The sequence below is a fragment of the Aythya ferina genome, assembly GCF_964211825.1.
Source record: "Aythya ferina genome assembly, chromosome: Z".
Classification (NCBI taxonomy): domain Eukaryota; kingdom Metazoa; phylum Chordata; class Aves; order Anseriformes; family Anatidae; genus Aythya; species Aythya ferina.
Window position 1 is genome coordinate 5872168 of NC_140299.1, and position 16549 is coordinate 5888716.

Below are 16549 nucleotides of genomic sequence, written 5' to 3' on the forward strand. Positions count from 1 at the left end.
TGAAGGCACAGGCATGGCTTCATATGTCTTTCCTGGTTGACCATGTGCAACCTCTGAATATTTTATGCTTTGATTTCTCGTCTCTGAATTGTGACCATTACCCAGGACTGGCAAGAATAAAATAGACAAACAAACAAACAACAACCACAACTACAACAAAATAGAACACAACTTCAAAGAATGCAAAATAATTTCTGATATTAGTAAAAATCTAGATAATTAGCAGTTCCTTTGTTTTTGTATTTTTAGTGATTTTTTCTTGTCCCTGCATCTGCATACATCTGTTGACTTCCCTGTTGACTTCAGAATCTCTGAGCAAATCAAGCCAAATATAGAATCTGAATTTAGCTAATTTCCTATACATTTCATGAAAGTAGGTGGCTATATAAAGAAACAGACCTGTGAAATATACCTTAGTAAAGGTAAAGCTGCAGCATTGTGATCCTCATTTAGTTCCAGAGAATCCATAAATACAGTGGATTTAGGGAAATATTTAGGGAAATTCACTAGAGACTGAATCTGTGCCAAATTCAGCTTACAACAAGAGGAACACTTATGGGAAAAGAGTATTAATTAGTTTTGCTGATCATGGAATGGTATACGTTCTTATCAGTTTGATTTTCTACAGATCTGAGGATGGTGTGGTCTGGAGTATCTCCATGTTCCTACTGGTGTCCCCCCCTTTGAAACAACTGGTAGCTCTGATAAGTGGATCAGCCTCAAAAGTTTAATTGACATATATTTCCAAAGAGGTGAATCTTATGGGAGAGACTAAGTATGTATAGTCATTATTGAGATTGAATAAAAGGTTGATCCCATTCACCAGTGTCTAAACAATATGCAGTAATGCACAGTGCAAAAGCCTTTATTTCACTGTCAAGATAATTAATGGGGAAAAAATAGGTGTATGCTAAAAGGACAAAAACTGTTAGCTTAGCTTAGTGAAGTACTAAAAATCCCAGAGGTTCTAGTCCAAACATCAATAACTCTGGGTCATCTTTTTCTTTTTCTGCCTTTTTTTTTTTTCTTTTTTTCTTTTTTCTTTTTTTCTTCCTGGTTGCACGTAGAGAAGGAGAAGGGAAAGAAACAAAAGAAAGAAAAAAATGGCAACCTTTTATTAAAATCAGTTGAAAAAAATACAAAACTCTGACTTTGACCAAAAATAAAAAATAACAGTTTAATTTCTAGAAAAATTGTAGTATCTGGGCTTGCATCCCCTACTGACTGATGTTAAATGGGACTTAGAACAATATAGGTAAAATGCTTACTATCTGACTTTGATCTTTCTACTTAAACTACTACTTTAATCTATTATAAATATTTTCATGCTTCTTGGATAATTTTATTTCAAATAACTGTTAAAACGAAGCACCAGCATTAAGTCTTTTCTAAGTAGAATGAAGAAGTCACTCGTTACATTACTTAATCACTTAACTGACCATTTTTGTTTTGTTTGTTTTGTTTGTTTGCGTGTTTGTTTAAATGTCTTATCCTTCAAAGGTGTTTCCTCTGCCCTACATGTATTACATCAAACTAATGGTTTATTTGGGCTATTTTCCCCACTTTTTTTTTTTTTTTTTTTTCTTCTGTATGTTCTAGCAAAAAGCAGTTTCCTATACTGGGATTAAGTATAAACCTTGTATCTTAAATTTCAGTAAAATCATCAAAGCTAAATAGTGGTATAGAATGAGTATAACAATTCAAGGATATTTCATCATCAGAAAAAAAAAATACATTATTAACATCATATGTGCAGGTTTTAGGTCAGAGCCTTAGCTAAATTACTGTAACTTCATACACCTCTTGTTTAGGCTCCGATTAGAAGTAGATTTCACAGATATTTGGAATTTATATTAACCCCATATCTTTTGGTAAAGAATACATGATGCTGTACATAGTATTTACTCAAATTAATTCATGATGGTTACAGTGCTCATGAGACATGATTATGCCAGTCATTTCAAATTCTTACTAATTAAAAAATTGCTGCAACACCACCATTTATCAGCAGGTCCAATATTCTATTGCTGCTCATCAGATGGCTGAAATATTCATTCTGTCCATAGCTGAAAGAACCTCTGTTGGCTGTCAGTCATACACCAGCATATATAGGATGTAGCCCCATATTTGTAGCTTTCCCATCAATATATCCTAAAGGACTGTTTGCCAGTAACCTGGTTTTCTAAGGTACAAATCCTTGATGTTATCAGTCAGGATCACTACTGTGAGGAAATAGAAAATCAGGCATATGAAACTCTATACAGACAAAGAAGACTGAAAAGCAGGACTCTTGTGTCTTCTTCTGGTGATTACTGTATACTTAATATGTCATTTACTTCCAGGTTTTGACTCCTTTAGGCAGAAGAGTGAACACCAGTATTTGTACTGGTTTCAGAGAAACAGTCCATATCTATTTACCCAACTCTTTTTAACAAAGGTGTGCTATTGACTTCAGCAGAATCAGGACAAAGCTGGTTAACCTCTGACTTCTTCACTGTGCCCCTCTTAAGAGGTAAACAATCATATTGGTCTTACTGGAGTGCTATATGACTGAAAATATATCTGCAAGAAAAACGTGATCCCTAGAAAAAAAGGTATTGTATATGCATTACTATGTATACAGCATTATTTATAAATGCTTTAGCAAGTGGGTAACTTGCTTTGGGCTTTGTCTGAATAGAAGTTTCTATATAAATGCAAATTATTTATTTCTAGTAGTAATATTTGTTTTTCAGGCAAGTTTATTTTCCCTTTGTTTCCTAGCTCTGAACACCCAACAGATTCCACTTCACCTGTATTTTATTCAAAGTTTGTTTCACTTATGCCCACAATCTCCTTGTTCTATATAAGAAATTGCTTTCAATTACACATATATCACAGCACTTAAACATTAGTCTCACTTTCCTGTGGTTAATAATTCACCTTATATTCTAACATCCATCAACATAAAATCAGCATAACAACTTTTATGAATCCCTTTATCATCAACACATTCCAAATGCTTATACAATTCACACTACAGATTCACATAGGAACTGGCTTAATAGCCCTTAAAGTTGCTATAATGTTCACATCCTTTCAATCATAGAATTATTGTTCATGTTTTCAGACAAGACCCTTTTTAGTCATTTTATGTTATTATCTCATATTTCTTTACACCCCTCAAGCTGGATCTGCATCTCAATAAAGCTGGTACAAACTGGTGTAAAATCACTGTACTTTCTCGAGTTACTTTACACTCACACCAGTGTAATTAAATTAAATGTAACTGGTGTTTAACAATACTTTGTAGGAGGAGAATGGGAAGGTGGAGGAGGGAACTGATTCTCCATGAAATTTCTATAACCTTTCACCAGGTAACAGACTTCCTCTTATTTACATTTTATTTATATATTTATTTTTTCTTAGTGAAAACATCTTAGTCACTCACATTTTTTCAGCCATTTAGTCACTCACATTTTTTCACATTTTCAGTCAAATAAAGTTGAAGTTACCGTTTTTACCTAGAGGTTGTCATTCCTCAGGTTCACTCTCCTTATCTGAACACAGTTCAGCAGTTCTAAAGTCTGACTTCCCCATCACACACACACCTCCTATTGAAGTCAATGGCAGTCGTCTGCACATCTGTCAGGATAATCAAGTCCCAAGTTTAGTATCACTATCAATTTAAGACTTAATTTTATCATTTCCATAGGCCATCTGGGCTTTTTTCCCTGTTGGAGTTTCACAGTGACTTTGTCTTCCTGTGTTTCCTCTTACTTCTGTCTGAATTTCAATAATTCATTCCCTTCTGAAGGGACTGTTTTTCTATACCTCACCTTTTTCTTTTCCCTCCACTAAACTTTATTCCCTCAGACTATGAAAAATTCCTAGAAACAGCCACAAGCGAGGTGTGACAGAGAGGCTGCTGAGACTTTTCTTCCTATGTTAGTCATTGTTGGGTGATATTCGGTTGTAGATTTAATTAATGGCAATTATTAATTCATGAATTCATATTGCATTAGCACCTAGAAGCTCTATTATGAACCCCCATTGTGCTTATTAATGTACACCCACATAACAAGCTGTTAACTTCACATTTTGGGGCATTGAATGAATAAAAATGCAATTACAACTGTGACTATATTAATGGCCTGATTCTTCTTTTTTTTTTTTTTTAACAATGTGTATATGCCACAATAGCTCAATTGGGGTAAATAAAAAGACACATAAATGCATCAATATTCTAGATTTATAATGATGGTGGATCTTTGAGGATGTATTATCCTGGGATCACAGAATAACAAGACTCCACAACCTCTCTGGGCAACCTGTTCCAGTGATCCATCATACGCACAATAAGGTGTTTCCTGGTATTCAGAGGGACTTTCCTCTGCTTCAGTTTGTGCCCATTGCCCCTTGTCCTGTCACTGGGCACCATCCCACAAGGTATTTATAGACTGATAAGATTCCCCCACAGAGCTCTCTCTTTTCCTGGCTGAATGGTCCCAGCTCTCTCAGCCTTTCCTCATATGAGAGGCACTCCAGTCACCTGACCATCTTATATAGCCCTTCACTGGACTCTATCCAGTATGTCCATGTCTCTCCTGTACTGATGAGCTCAGAGATGGAACCCCCAAAACACTGCTAAAGCCTGGGCTTGAACCAGGAGCCTTTAGGTCTTCAGTCTAACGCTCTCCCAGCTGAGCCACTTCAGCCCAGCCCTATGAATTAATATTCACAAAACCTGACACAACATAATTGTCTTTCAGACTTTTACAATTCAGTACACCATTTGCTAAAAAAGTACAAACATCATTCTCCCAGTATATGTGAGTCTTCCACTTTACATGTGCCATGGTGACGGCATTCCCCAGAGGGCATGTCCCTTAAATAGAGGAATCTATACACCCTTTGATTATTCTCTAGATGACAGATTAATCTCTAATAATAATAATAATAATAATAATAATAATAATAATAATAATAAATATTCACTGCATCAAGACTGAGTTCCTAACTCTTAGAAGCAACTAATTATAAATACATGTGGGCATCAAGCTGCAGCAAGCTTACATATTTCCATTTTCATGGTTGACCAAACTTCATCTATGATTTTTTAAATTTACACAAAATTATTGAATTCACGGGGATAACTCTAAAATAATGAAAATAAGCAAGCAATAATCTCTGCCTTATACACTATTAAATAATTGGGAATCTGAATTATGTCTCAGGCCCATATTCATGTTCATGCTGGTCCCCTAGAGCTTAGGAGAACAGTGTCCTAATCATTTTACCCTTAAAGGAGACAAAGACAGGAAAGAGAAGAGGTTGTACCAAGCACAGTTTTAACCCCGGAAAGTCACATATAAGAGATATTGCAGGACCACCAAAATTCTGTGTACTGTTTGTAATGGAGAAATTTCTTCTCTATGGTGTTGGTTAAGTGTAAAAAGAATGATGATGGTAGTTGAAATAAAAATAATTACAATGTATTTTAGTGTCCAGTTCTCTGACTGGAAATTCTTCTCCACCTGAGGAATGGCTGTTTAAAATGAACACTAAACACTACTTTGATGCTTTAGAAAACTCCACTACACACTTCTCAGTATATTTAATCTGTATAAGGGTTTGGCCTTTCTATCTAGGTTAGATTTCAAAATGATATTTAGATACCTGCAACTCAGTGTCTTGAAGTGGCATCTTACTGTTATTCATGCCATTGAAAAACTGGCCATCTGGAATTTAGACTCCTGTAAGAATAATTACCTTTCAGAAAATGTTAAGGATTGCCATATTAAAGTGTGTAAGGTGCCCAAACCCTGTGGCAACAGAGTCTCTGAGATTAATTTAAACAAGCCTTAAACGTGTAATACACGCAATAAGTTAATGCTTATGTTCAAAAGACTGCATCTTCCAAACAAAGGGATTTTCGTAGGTGGTCATCTTGCAAAGCTTGGCTTAAAATAACATGTTCCTTAAGGAATAAATGGTCCAAATCATCTGAGAAGCCTAGTCACAACTTATTTAGCTGGTGTTGAAGCATGTCTTTCCTTCACACTGCAGGGCATTTAGGCTGGGAAACACAGAGTAAAATGTACAGATGGAAAGTCTTTCTCTGCTTTGCTTAGGAATGTTTGACAATGGTTACTTCCACTCTTTTAAATTTGTATTCTGATTTGTATGCTGATTCCGGGATAATCTCTCAAATGAGATCTTTTGGTGTAATCATTAAGAACCTCACTTTCTAATATCCAGCCAATATTTTAATACTGTGTTTTGCACTGGTCAGAAAACAACATCATCTGTATATCATTTCTTGACTCAAGAGCTTAGACATGTTCTTTTCAGACATGGCTTTTTTCATAAAGTTGTGATACAACTGTTGTCTTACCTAGGAGCCCTGAGAGTTCCTGTTTTGCAGCAGCTGGAGGGTTTTACATCCTCTAGTAGTCGTCTTTCCTCCCCTCTAGCCTCACTGTGAAAAAAAGGAAATGGGATGTACACCATGTAGGCCAGAGGCATTGTGTGAGATGCTACTGACACCCCTCCATTCTCCCATCTTTTCTGCCAGATAAGTCTCTGAGATGTCTGCCACAAGATGAGAGCTGGGAAATGGACTGCTGTACTCATAGGCAGGCCACAGGAACCAAAATGGACTTTGCTTTCCCCATCCTAATAGTTATTTTTTGTTTTTCCCCCCTGTTCTTTCCCCCTTTTAGCTACAGCAGGAAGTGCATTAAAGAAGTACATTTAGGTCACTTCAGACCAGAACATTAAAACAAATGCTGATAGTTCAAGGTTAATAGATGCATAAAACAAAAGTAATTCCATGTCAAAGCTGAGATGACAGGTGATTTGACTTGAGACTGCCTTGCAATCACTCTTTTACATGTGCTCTGTACTGAGCCTGGCGGAAGGTGTTATGTTTCTGACATTTACTTGTCAGAAAGGTATGACAATAGAAATTGTTTCTATCTCTGCTGGTCTCAGATGTTAACCTTCTAGCTTTATTTTGTAATTGGGGTTCCACGGAGCTTTAACATTTTCTATTGATTCAATAGAAGAGATAACATTTCCAATCATAAGAAGGCATTATAGAAATATCAGGCAATTCACATATCAAAATGTTTGATAGCTGGGCTCACCACATTAATTTCTGTCACCTTTGCTAGGAACCCTTTATCCTCTTTTTAATACTGAAGGGCACCTGAGAGTAGTTTCTGTCACTTTTATTGTTCAATAAAGTAGACAAAAGTTTCAATTAACGACCAAGGAGCCTCTAGGAAATTGTGAATGAGAGTATATTTTATTCATTTTTACTGTATTTCTTTTTTCTAATGTGCCGGCTGTGACTTCTAAGCCATGCTTCACAGGAGAGAGGGGGAAAAAAGTTGATATAAGCTTATACAGTCAGAGGGCCATATTTTTTAAAACATCTTTGTTTTAGCTGTAAGAGTCAGGTGTGACAAATATTTTTTATAATTCAGCACTACATGTGGATGCCAATAACTTGATATCAGCCCTAAGATTTAATTCAGATACAAAGAAAAGGAAGAATGAATATAATATATGGTGTATTAGGTTAGGAATAAGGTGCAAGACTCTTATCCTTTGTAAGCTAGTGTCTTATGCCTGCACGCTATTTAAAAGCTTAGGTACTACATTTATACTTTGTAGTTGGCAAACAGCCAAAGAATAATCTGCTAGGTCTCAGTGCTATTTCTATGCCTTTCCTGCAATTAAAACTGGTAAGTTTGCAGAGGCAGGTGCCACAGCCAGGTTATCATTTTACCTTTGAAAATCCTTCTGTATTTCAGAATCCTTCAGATTTTGATGGATTAAAGATTTGCCCCAGTCAGCCATTCCACCAATCAAAGAGTTAATGGCAATATCCTTCTGGTGTCCTACTCCTCAGCCTGTTCAAGAGGCTTTTGGTTAATGACCTCAAAAACATGCTTTAACTTTTGTTTAGCCCCAGAGTGGTTAGGCTCCGGGACTTGATGATCTTTTTAGATTTTTTCCAGCCGAACTACTGTCCTTTATTCCACTGACATACGCCTGAACAGTTGTTAAAACTTGGTGTAATGATACCGTCTTCAGCTTTGAAGCTCTCCTGACTTTACAACTTCCCCTTGACATGTCCCAGTCTAACATGTCTCAGGACATCTGAAGGACAATGCCACAGTCCAATCCAGCTGAGGTAACCAAGAGGACATTTTTCAAGCAGTTTAAGGGCCATGGCCATCTAAAAGGATACACTGGAAAGAAAGACCAGTAAAGAAAGAGATTATTATTTCAATTTTGTGTTTTCATCAATTTCAATCTATTTCATCATTTCAATCTATTTGTGTTTTTATTTTAAGGTCTGCACATATATTCTGTGACTGATTTTGGAGCCTAAATTATTTTTTTTATATGTTTGCCTGAAGGTTATAAAACACTTCAATAACACTGCTCTTACCCTTTCTTCTTCTCATTCATCTCCAGCTTGTGAAATAAGAGAATTTATATAAAATTTCAATCCATCTAAAAGCTACCAATGTATAAAACAGAATAACAATTCCACAATGTAATAAAAATAAACACAGTTCAATAGACATCAGTGTCATGGAAACAACTGTTAAATTTCAGAAAGAAACATTCCTTACAGATGTATAAGCCTCCTGTCACAATGATTGTGTAGGATAAGTGAGAGCTGCAACCAGTCTCGATTGTTTTATTTTCCTTTCATTTCTATTGAAGAATGTATAAGTGCTGTGAATAAGAAGTCTTGCTTTATGTTGGAGAAGCCAAATGGCCTTTTTTGCCACCATTCTTTCTGCTTTCTAAACAGAAGTTCAATCTACTTAAGCATAAAGAGAGCAATAAAATCAGTTGGTCACCAGACAACAAGCAACGTCATCTAGCTGTCCTGCTCCATAACAATTTCCTTAATGATTTGACAGTATCTTTCTTTTCACCTATGGACTCTTGCTCGCTCTTTGTTGTTTAATTTAGTCAAGGTACCCTGCATAGCTCAGGGTTGTCATAGGCTAAGTTTAGGTAGCAGTCAAAATGCCACCTATGATGACAGTACTCAACATTTCTTTTCCATACAGCTTTCTGGTATCAAAATACTCTATTGTAACATCCAAAAAGGATGGCCAACATTTAAACTTAATTATCACTATTGTTGTAATTGCATACCATACAAGTTATGAGGCCAATATTTTTGAAAAAGCAGTTTGTTGTTCTCCACTAGCCTCTCTTTCTTCATCTCCTGATGGCTTTCATATGGCTCTATATCAGGCTGACACAGACTTTTACATCTTAAATGATAACCATCTGCATGATGCAACAGAATTTGATGTACCTGCAGGGGTGAAAAGGACAGCTTATCAGTGGTTGGACCTTTTTTTTTTTTTTCTCAGATACGTGGTTGTGCAATGTATATCAAATTGACTGTCCAAAACCTGAGACATCTAAAAGTCACAATCAGTAGTTAAAAGGTTTTATTTGTATATCATATTTTGTCTCCTTTGACTTTTATGTTTTGTGACATTCATAAATAATATAAGGCTACTTATTACTCTGTGTTTCAAACTTCAAATTCAGGTTTGGTCAAGTCTGGGTTACTAAAACTGCTATCATCTAATTTTTTATATAATAGCAGTAAAGAATAAGAAAATAAAACTATAGATAGGAAAAGATAATCCTGATTTCTGATATTAAGTACTTATTTTTATCAAAATATTATAGTGTTTAATTTTTCATCATTGTTTAGTAACCAAAGCCTATATCTTTTCAAATATATCCCTATATATCTGAAACTTTATTTTTTCATTATACAAAAAGTTTCATTTATTATATTGTTTTACTATACTGTTTTTCCTTACCATTTTCTCAGAAAAAGACTCAAAGTTTAAAACAAAGGTTATAGGTAAAAAGTATGAAAAAATAAAAAAAACATTTTTTTTTTTCCCCTCCATCCTAGGACACGTTGCTGTATGCCAAATCAGATTTCATTTTCATCCAATTTTTTCTTGTGCAAAAAATCCTGACCAGTTGCCCTGTACACCAGTCAGAGCACAACTGTCAGTACTGGACCACCAATTTCTCTGGAGCTTGCAAGGCCTCAGCTCTGGGCCACATCGGACTGTTTGAACTTTTCTTAACCTGCCTCTAGGTGTGTGGTCACTTGGTTTAGCTGTAGCAGCAAGCTTGTTAATCATTGTGTGGCTGTGCTGACTTTGTTTTGCTTTTGTTAGCTTATCATCCAGACATACATTTTATGTAGATAGTTGGAACAAGTAGGTATTCCATGTAGAATGAGATTCATGACTAACATAATAACACAGTATCAAAACATACAGGCTTTGTACCATAGTACTAGCCTTGAAATTGAGGGTCACGTGGTGGAAATGAGTACAGGAATGGGATGTTAACAGACAGCTCAGGTTGGCAGTGAAGATCCAATGGCTATAAACAACCCAGCCATTATTTTTTTCTTTAAAATCAAGCTGGACAAAAGTGGCTGCAGTGGTAAGAAAGAGAATAGAGAAATTTTATCTCACATACATAAAATGCAGCATATATAATGAATTTGGATGTAACATGGAGATGTAGGCCATTGCAAGATATAAAAATATGTAGGAAATACATAAAAATCTCCATTGGATCCAAGGAGATCCAAGATTGAGGAGGAAGGAACTATCAGCGTTGTCCTCAGAAGGATTCGGGTGCTGATAACTTAATGTTCTCACACCACCAACAACCCATTTCCTCTGTGAACATCAAGTTATAAATTCTTTTATAATAAATATTGTATGGACGACCTGATAACAAAGAATTATTTTGTTTAAAGATACAGAAAACATTTCTGAAAAATGTACACAAAATATCAAACTCTGGAAGTTACTGCCTGGCTCCAGTCTTAGACACTTTAAAGGTTATGCATGCCAAAGAGAACAAAAATAAATCAAGTAAGCAAGTATGTTGAGTTCTGTTGTTGTTTTCCCTCCCCTTTTATTCCATCATGTTTTTGCTGGAAAAGATGCATTTCCTGGAGTTGCTGATGTGTTTTGGGACTCCATGCACAGATACTCTCACCATTTTCAAGTCTAATTCCTAATGCTGGAGTTACCTTTTTTCTGTTATGAACAGTCAGTGCTGTGCAGGATGAAGTAATTTCTTGGATAACCTGTGCAGATCCAATGGAGAGCTGTGGCTATCAGGACTAAGACTTTAAATGTGATTTTATGTTCTTTGGAGAACCAGTCCAGAGAGCAGAGCTTTGGGTCATATGTTTCTGGTTGCTAGAGGACCTTTTCTTAGACAGTGGATTTTCCTGAACCTAGTACTAAACTTTCTGATGAGAGAAATAGCTTTCCAAATGTCCTATTCTATTGCCTATTACTAGTCAGAATTGTTTTGTTGCACAGACTCTGAAATATTACATGACATCAGGACAGGAAAAATCAGAACTGAAGGGATGTAAATAGGAGATGGAGATAGAAATAGCAAATGGAACAAGACTATACGCCCTCCCTGATATTTATAAAGGAAGTTATTGTGGGCAAGTGAACGAACTACAGAAGTCTCTGCATTGAGATAAGGACCAATAAAGTCTCTTATGCTTACATATGTTTGATTTGATGTATGATAGCAATCACGTAAAAAAGTGGCATTATCTAAGTAGTTAGCAAGTGGATATATATGCAGAATCAAGACCTACATGTTATATGTACAATTTATACATCATGTTAGAAAAGTTATCACTGTTCCAAACAAGAAAGTGTCAGAATTGGCTGCTCTTAATTATGCAATTGCATCCATCTAGAAATCGCTGCATTTTTTGCCGCTAGTAGAAAAGCAGTATGTAATTAAGGATGCTATAACTTGTATATACACATGGAAAGATTTAATTATCTTCTCTCCCTTTTCAGGACCAACCTTCTTTCATTGCTTCCCGTCTTTGATCTTTGGCTTAGGCTTAGCCAGATCTACACACTCCCACCCTCCTTATGCAAAGCTCTCTCCTCCTCTAGTCCCAAGGTTTCTTCCCTCTTGAATCTTTCCCCTGCTTTGAAGCCTACCTCCCAGGCTGGCTGCTGTAATCTAGCAGTCTCCATGGAGTAGGTGGGAGATACTTTTGCTGCAAAAAACAGTGCACAGGGGTGAATAAAAAAATTTTCCTCTTGCCCAGCAACACTCCCTCCTGCTGTATTTCAAGACCCTTTTGCAAGCATTTTAAAACAGGAAAAGCACTTGCAGTTTTTCTAGGTTAATTCTCAGAACTACGTACAGGGTTCTTGCTGACATTTTTAAAGAAACACACAAACCAACAAATCTGAACCAAACAGACTAAGCCATTGACATTTAGCAAACATATTAGTAAATAGAAGTAGGATGAGGTAACAGGGAAATGCTCAGCAGCCTAACTAATTGGATCTGATATCAACCCCTCTCCTGTAATAAGTTGCAGTCCTGCTTACATATCTACTGAGTAACATGCATATAAACATCTATCTACAGTGATTACAGGAAATACTCTGCAGTCCGATATTTGTGCAATTCAGACATAAAATAATCTACTTCAGGCACAATAACGTACAGGAAAAAGTATGATTAGGGTTGCAGAACAAACTAGCCTGCAAGAGCAAATACTGATAGAGGGTTTTTGACACAAGCCTGTATTGCCTTATAACATATTATCATTTCTTATGGTTCCAAGGTCAATGTCTCTTTCACAAATAACATTTCGGACCTGTAATTGTTCATCTACATGCCAGCAATTATGGGCGAATTGATCAGCCAGTAATTAATGCTATGCTATTACACTTTTTAATTTGTAGATTATGCAGCTGTGAGCATTCACACATTTTTAATTTGTATATTATACAGCCACAAATGTTTACAATGCCCTTTTTAATCTCCTTACACTACCAGTGCCATTATTCACTATAGATTAATGATACACCGAATGCTGAGGTTTATTTCATTTACCACTCTTACCAAGAGAGCTGTTAACATTACTGTGCTCTATTACTTAATGTCTTACTGCAGCTGCTAGTGAGCATTGGTTACCCTTTAAAATATTACCAGTCGAATATTCTCTCCCTCTCTCTTAAGCACTCTTGCTATAGACAATATGACTCTGTGGTAATATTACACTTTATTTTCAAATTTATTTCCAGAGTTTTGTTCCAAAGCATTTCAGTCTTTTGTTCCGAACAATGGTACCTCGCCAGCCCTGGATGTTTTGCATTCCCCAGCCTGTTCTTCCTACACTCTTCCATTGCATGACTTCACTATCTTCTTCATATTATATTGTAAGCTGGGCAGCAAGCCCAAAGTCTTACTTCAGGGAAACATTTCTGGTCAGGACAATACTCCAGCATGTCTTTAAACTAAAGCACATGTTCCAGTCTATAGAAGAATCTCTTGTTTACATTATTTACTTGAATAGGAAACTGCAAAAATAATCTTTCTTGCTATAGACTTAATCCAAAGTTTATCAAAATCAACAAAAGCCATCTATTAAAGACTTGCTGCAGAATTTAGGGATATAATTTATTTTTTATTTTTTTTCCCTCCATTTTTTCTTTAATATGGCAATGTTACTGCTACCTCTTATAAAGTTATTTGTGATATACAGATGAAAGTCTTAGGTACTGTTAAAGTCTTAAGCTGTTTGAAATCATGAAAACCTATTTCACTTTCTAGGCTCCTCTTTCAAAGTACAGGTCAATTTTATATATATATATCAACATATATATACATCAACACAAAAAGGAGGACTAAGGAGAATCTCCATCCTTTACTGGATGCGGGGGGAAACTTAGTTACAAGAGATGAGGAAAAGGCGGAGGTGCTCAATGCCTTCTTTGCCTCAGTCTTTAGCGGCAATACCGGTTGTTCTCTGGATACCCAGTACCCTGAGCTGGTGGAAGGGGATGGGGAGCAGGATGTGGCCCTCATTATCCATGAAGAACTGGTTGGTGACCTACTACGGCACTTAGATGTGCACAAGTCGATGGGGCCAGATGGGATCCACCCAAGGGTACTGAGGGAACTGGCAGAGGAGCTGGCCAAGCCACTGTCCATCATTTATCAACAGTCCTGGCTATCGGGGGAGGTCCCAATCGACTGGCGGCTAGCAAACGTGACGCCCATCTACAAGAAGGGCCGGAGGGCAGACCCAGGAAACTACAGGCCTGTCAGTTTGACCTCAGTGCCAGGAAAGCTCATGGAGCAGATCCTCCTGAGAGTCATCATGCAGCACTTGAAGGGGAAGCAGGCGATCAGGCCCAGTCAGCATGGCTTTATGAAAGGCAGGTCATGCCTGACGAACCTGATCTCCTTCTATGACAGAGTGACGCGCTGGGTGGATGAGGGAAAGGCTGTGGATGTGGTCTACCTTGACTTCAGCAAGGCTTTTGACACCGTCTCCCACAGCATTCTCCTCAAGAAACTGGCTGCTCTTGGCTTGGACTGGCGCACGCTTCGTTGGGTTAGAAACTGGCTGGATAGCCGGGCCCAAAGAGTCGTGGTAAATGGAGCCAAGTCCAGTTGGAGGCCAGTCACTAGTGGCGTCCCCCAGGGCTCGGTGCTGGGGCCGGTCCTCTTTAATATCTTCATCGATGATCTGGACGAGGGCATCGAGTGCACCCTCAGTAAGTTCGCAGATGACACCAAGTTAGGTGCGTGTGTCGATCTGCTTGAGGGTAGGAAAGCTCTGCAGGAGGATCTGGATAGGCTGCACCGATGGGCTGAGGTCAACTGCATGAAGTTTAACAAGGCCAAGTGCCGGGTCCTGCACCTGGGGCGCAATAACCCCAAGCAGAGCTACAGGCTGGGAGAGGAATGGTTGGAGAGCTGCCAGGCAGAGAAGGACCTGGGAGTGATGGTTGATAGTCGGCTGAATATGAGCCAGCAGTGTGCTCAGGTGGCCAAGAAGGCCAACGGCATCCTGCCTTGTATCAGGAACAGTGTGACCAGCAGGGCTAGGGAGGTGATCGTCCCCCTGTACTCGGCTCTGGTGAGGCCGCACCTCGAGTACTGTGTTCAGTTTTGGGCCCCTCGCTACAAGAAGGACATGGAGGTGCTTGAGCACGTCCAGAGAAGGGCGACGAAGCTGGTGAGGGGCCTGGAGAACAAGTCCTACGAGGAGCGGCTGAGGGAGCTGGGCTTGTTCAGCCTGGAGAAGAGGAGGCTCAGGGGCGACCTTATCGCTCTTTTTAGGTACCTCAAGGGAGGCTGTAGCGAGGTGGGGGTTGGCCTGTTCTCCCACGTGCCTGGTGACAGGACGAGGGGGAATGGGTTTAAGTTGAGCCAGGGGAGTTTTAGGCTAGATGTTAGGAAGAACTTCTTTACTGAAAGGGTTGTGAGGCACTGGAACAGGCTGCCCAGGGAAGTGGTGGAGTCACCATCCTTGGAAGTCTTCAAAAGACGTTTAGATGTAGAGCTTAGGGATATGGTTTAGTGGAGGGCTGTTAGCGTTAGGTCAGAGGTTGGACTCGATGACCTTGAGGTCTCTTCCAACCTAGAAAATTCTGTGATTCTGTGATTCTGTGATATATATATATATATATATATATATATATACATACACTATACATGGTATATAGTATATATATATAGTATGTATATGTGTGTGTATATATACATATATATGTATATACACATTCATAAACACACACACACATATATATATATGCACAAAACATTCTACTTGACATTGGTGCATTCTTATCTGAACTTTACTTAAGGCAAAATGATTAGTATTCTTCAAAACTACACCAAGCAAAATAGTTTCCTTCTTTCCCTCTTATTCAAGAAGGAACAAAATATTTTGAAGTTAATTATGAGGAAAAAATAAAACTCACCTGATCTGTTGTCCCCCTACAAATAAAATACCTAAACCACTTCCATGGAAAGACTCTTCTTTACACCCTTAAGTCCTGAAATGGTACTGAAAGGAAACTTAAGAGACCTTTTGCAAAACAGTGGATAGCTAGACGCATAACTAAAACTTTTTTATTTTATTTTATTTTTTTTAAGAATACCTTGAATGAAAAGTGAAACATCTATTACCTCTTCAAGATCACCTCCTGAAATATAAAATGTAGTGGAAAAAATTGTCTCTTAAAGGAAGATGCAACACTTGACTAACATTTCCACAAGAAACCATAGTGAATTATCAGAGGTAAAATATCCATTTTAAAGTCCAGCTTATATGTTCCTTGAAATAATGTTTTTTCAAAAAAATATTTTTCCCCAGAAATCATATCCATTTAACATGTAAATAACAAAAAACTGATTTTCTGTTGAAAGGCAGTTTTGAAGGGAAAAATGTTTAACTAGTCCTAGTTAATGCTGTTACAATGATTTACACCTGTTGAAGATTAGTACTCATCAAATTCACATGGGCATTGCAAATGTTTACAACATTTAACTGGAAAGCTAAAATGATTTTCCACAAATATTTAACAGTGACACCTGTGATAACTCGTGTTACATACTATGTTAAGTACAAAAGATGTCTGAAGAATGTCAGACGTCACTGCTGATGAGCATAAAGACT

At 37.5% G+C, this 16549-nt stretch overlaps 1 long non-coding RNA gene across 2 annotated transcripts; it reads right to left on the reverse strand.

The window, feature by feature from the left end:
• Window positions 1–7075: 7075 nt before the first annotated feature.
• LOC311427024 lies at window positions 7076–16228 on the reverse strand. Of its 2 annotated transcripts, XR_014687176.1 has the most exons (5): window positions 16032–16228; window positions 15852–15937; window positions 12060–12118; window positions 9172–9337; window positions 7076–8243 (listed from the first exon to the last, which is right to left on the reverse strand). It is a non-coding gene; the product is annotated as an uncharacterized lncRNA (long non-coding RNA). The 2 variants fall into 2 exon arrangements; XR_014687175.1 differs by lacking the exons at window positions 12060–12118; window positions 15852–15937 and having other exon boundaries at window positions 16060–16228.
• Between the last annotated feature and the right edge of the window lie 321 nt (window positions 16229–16549).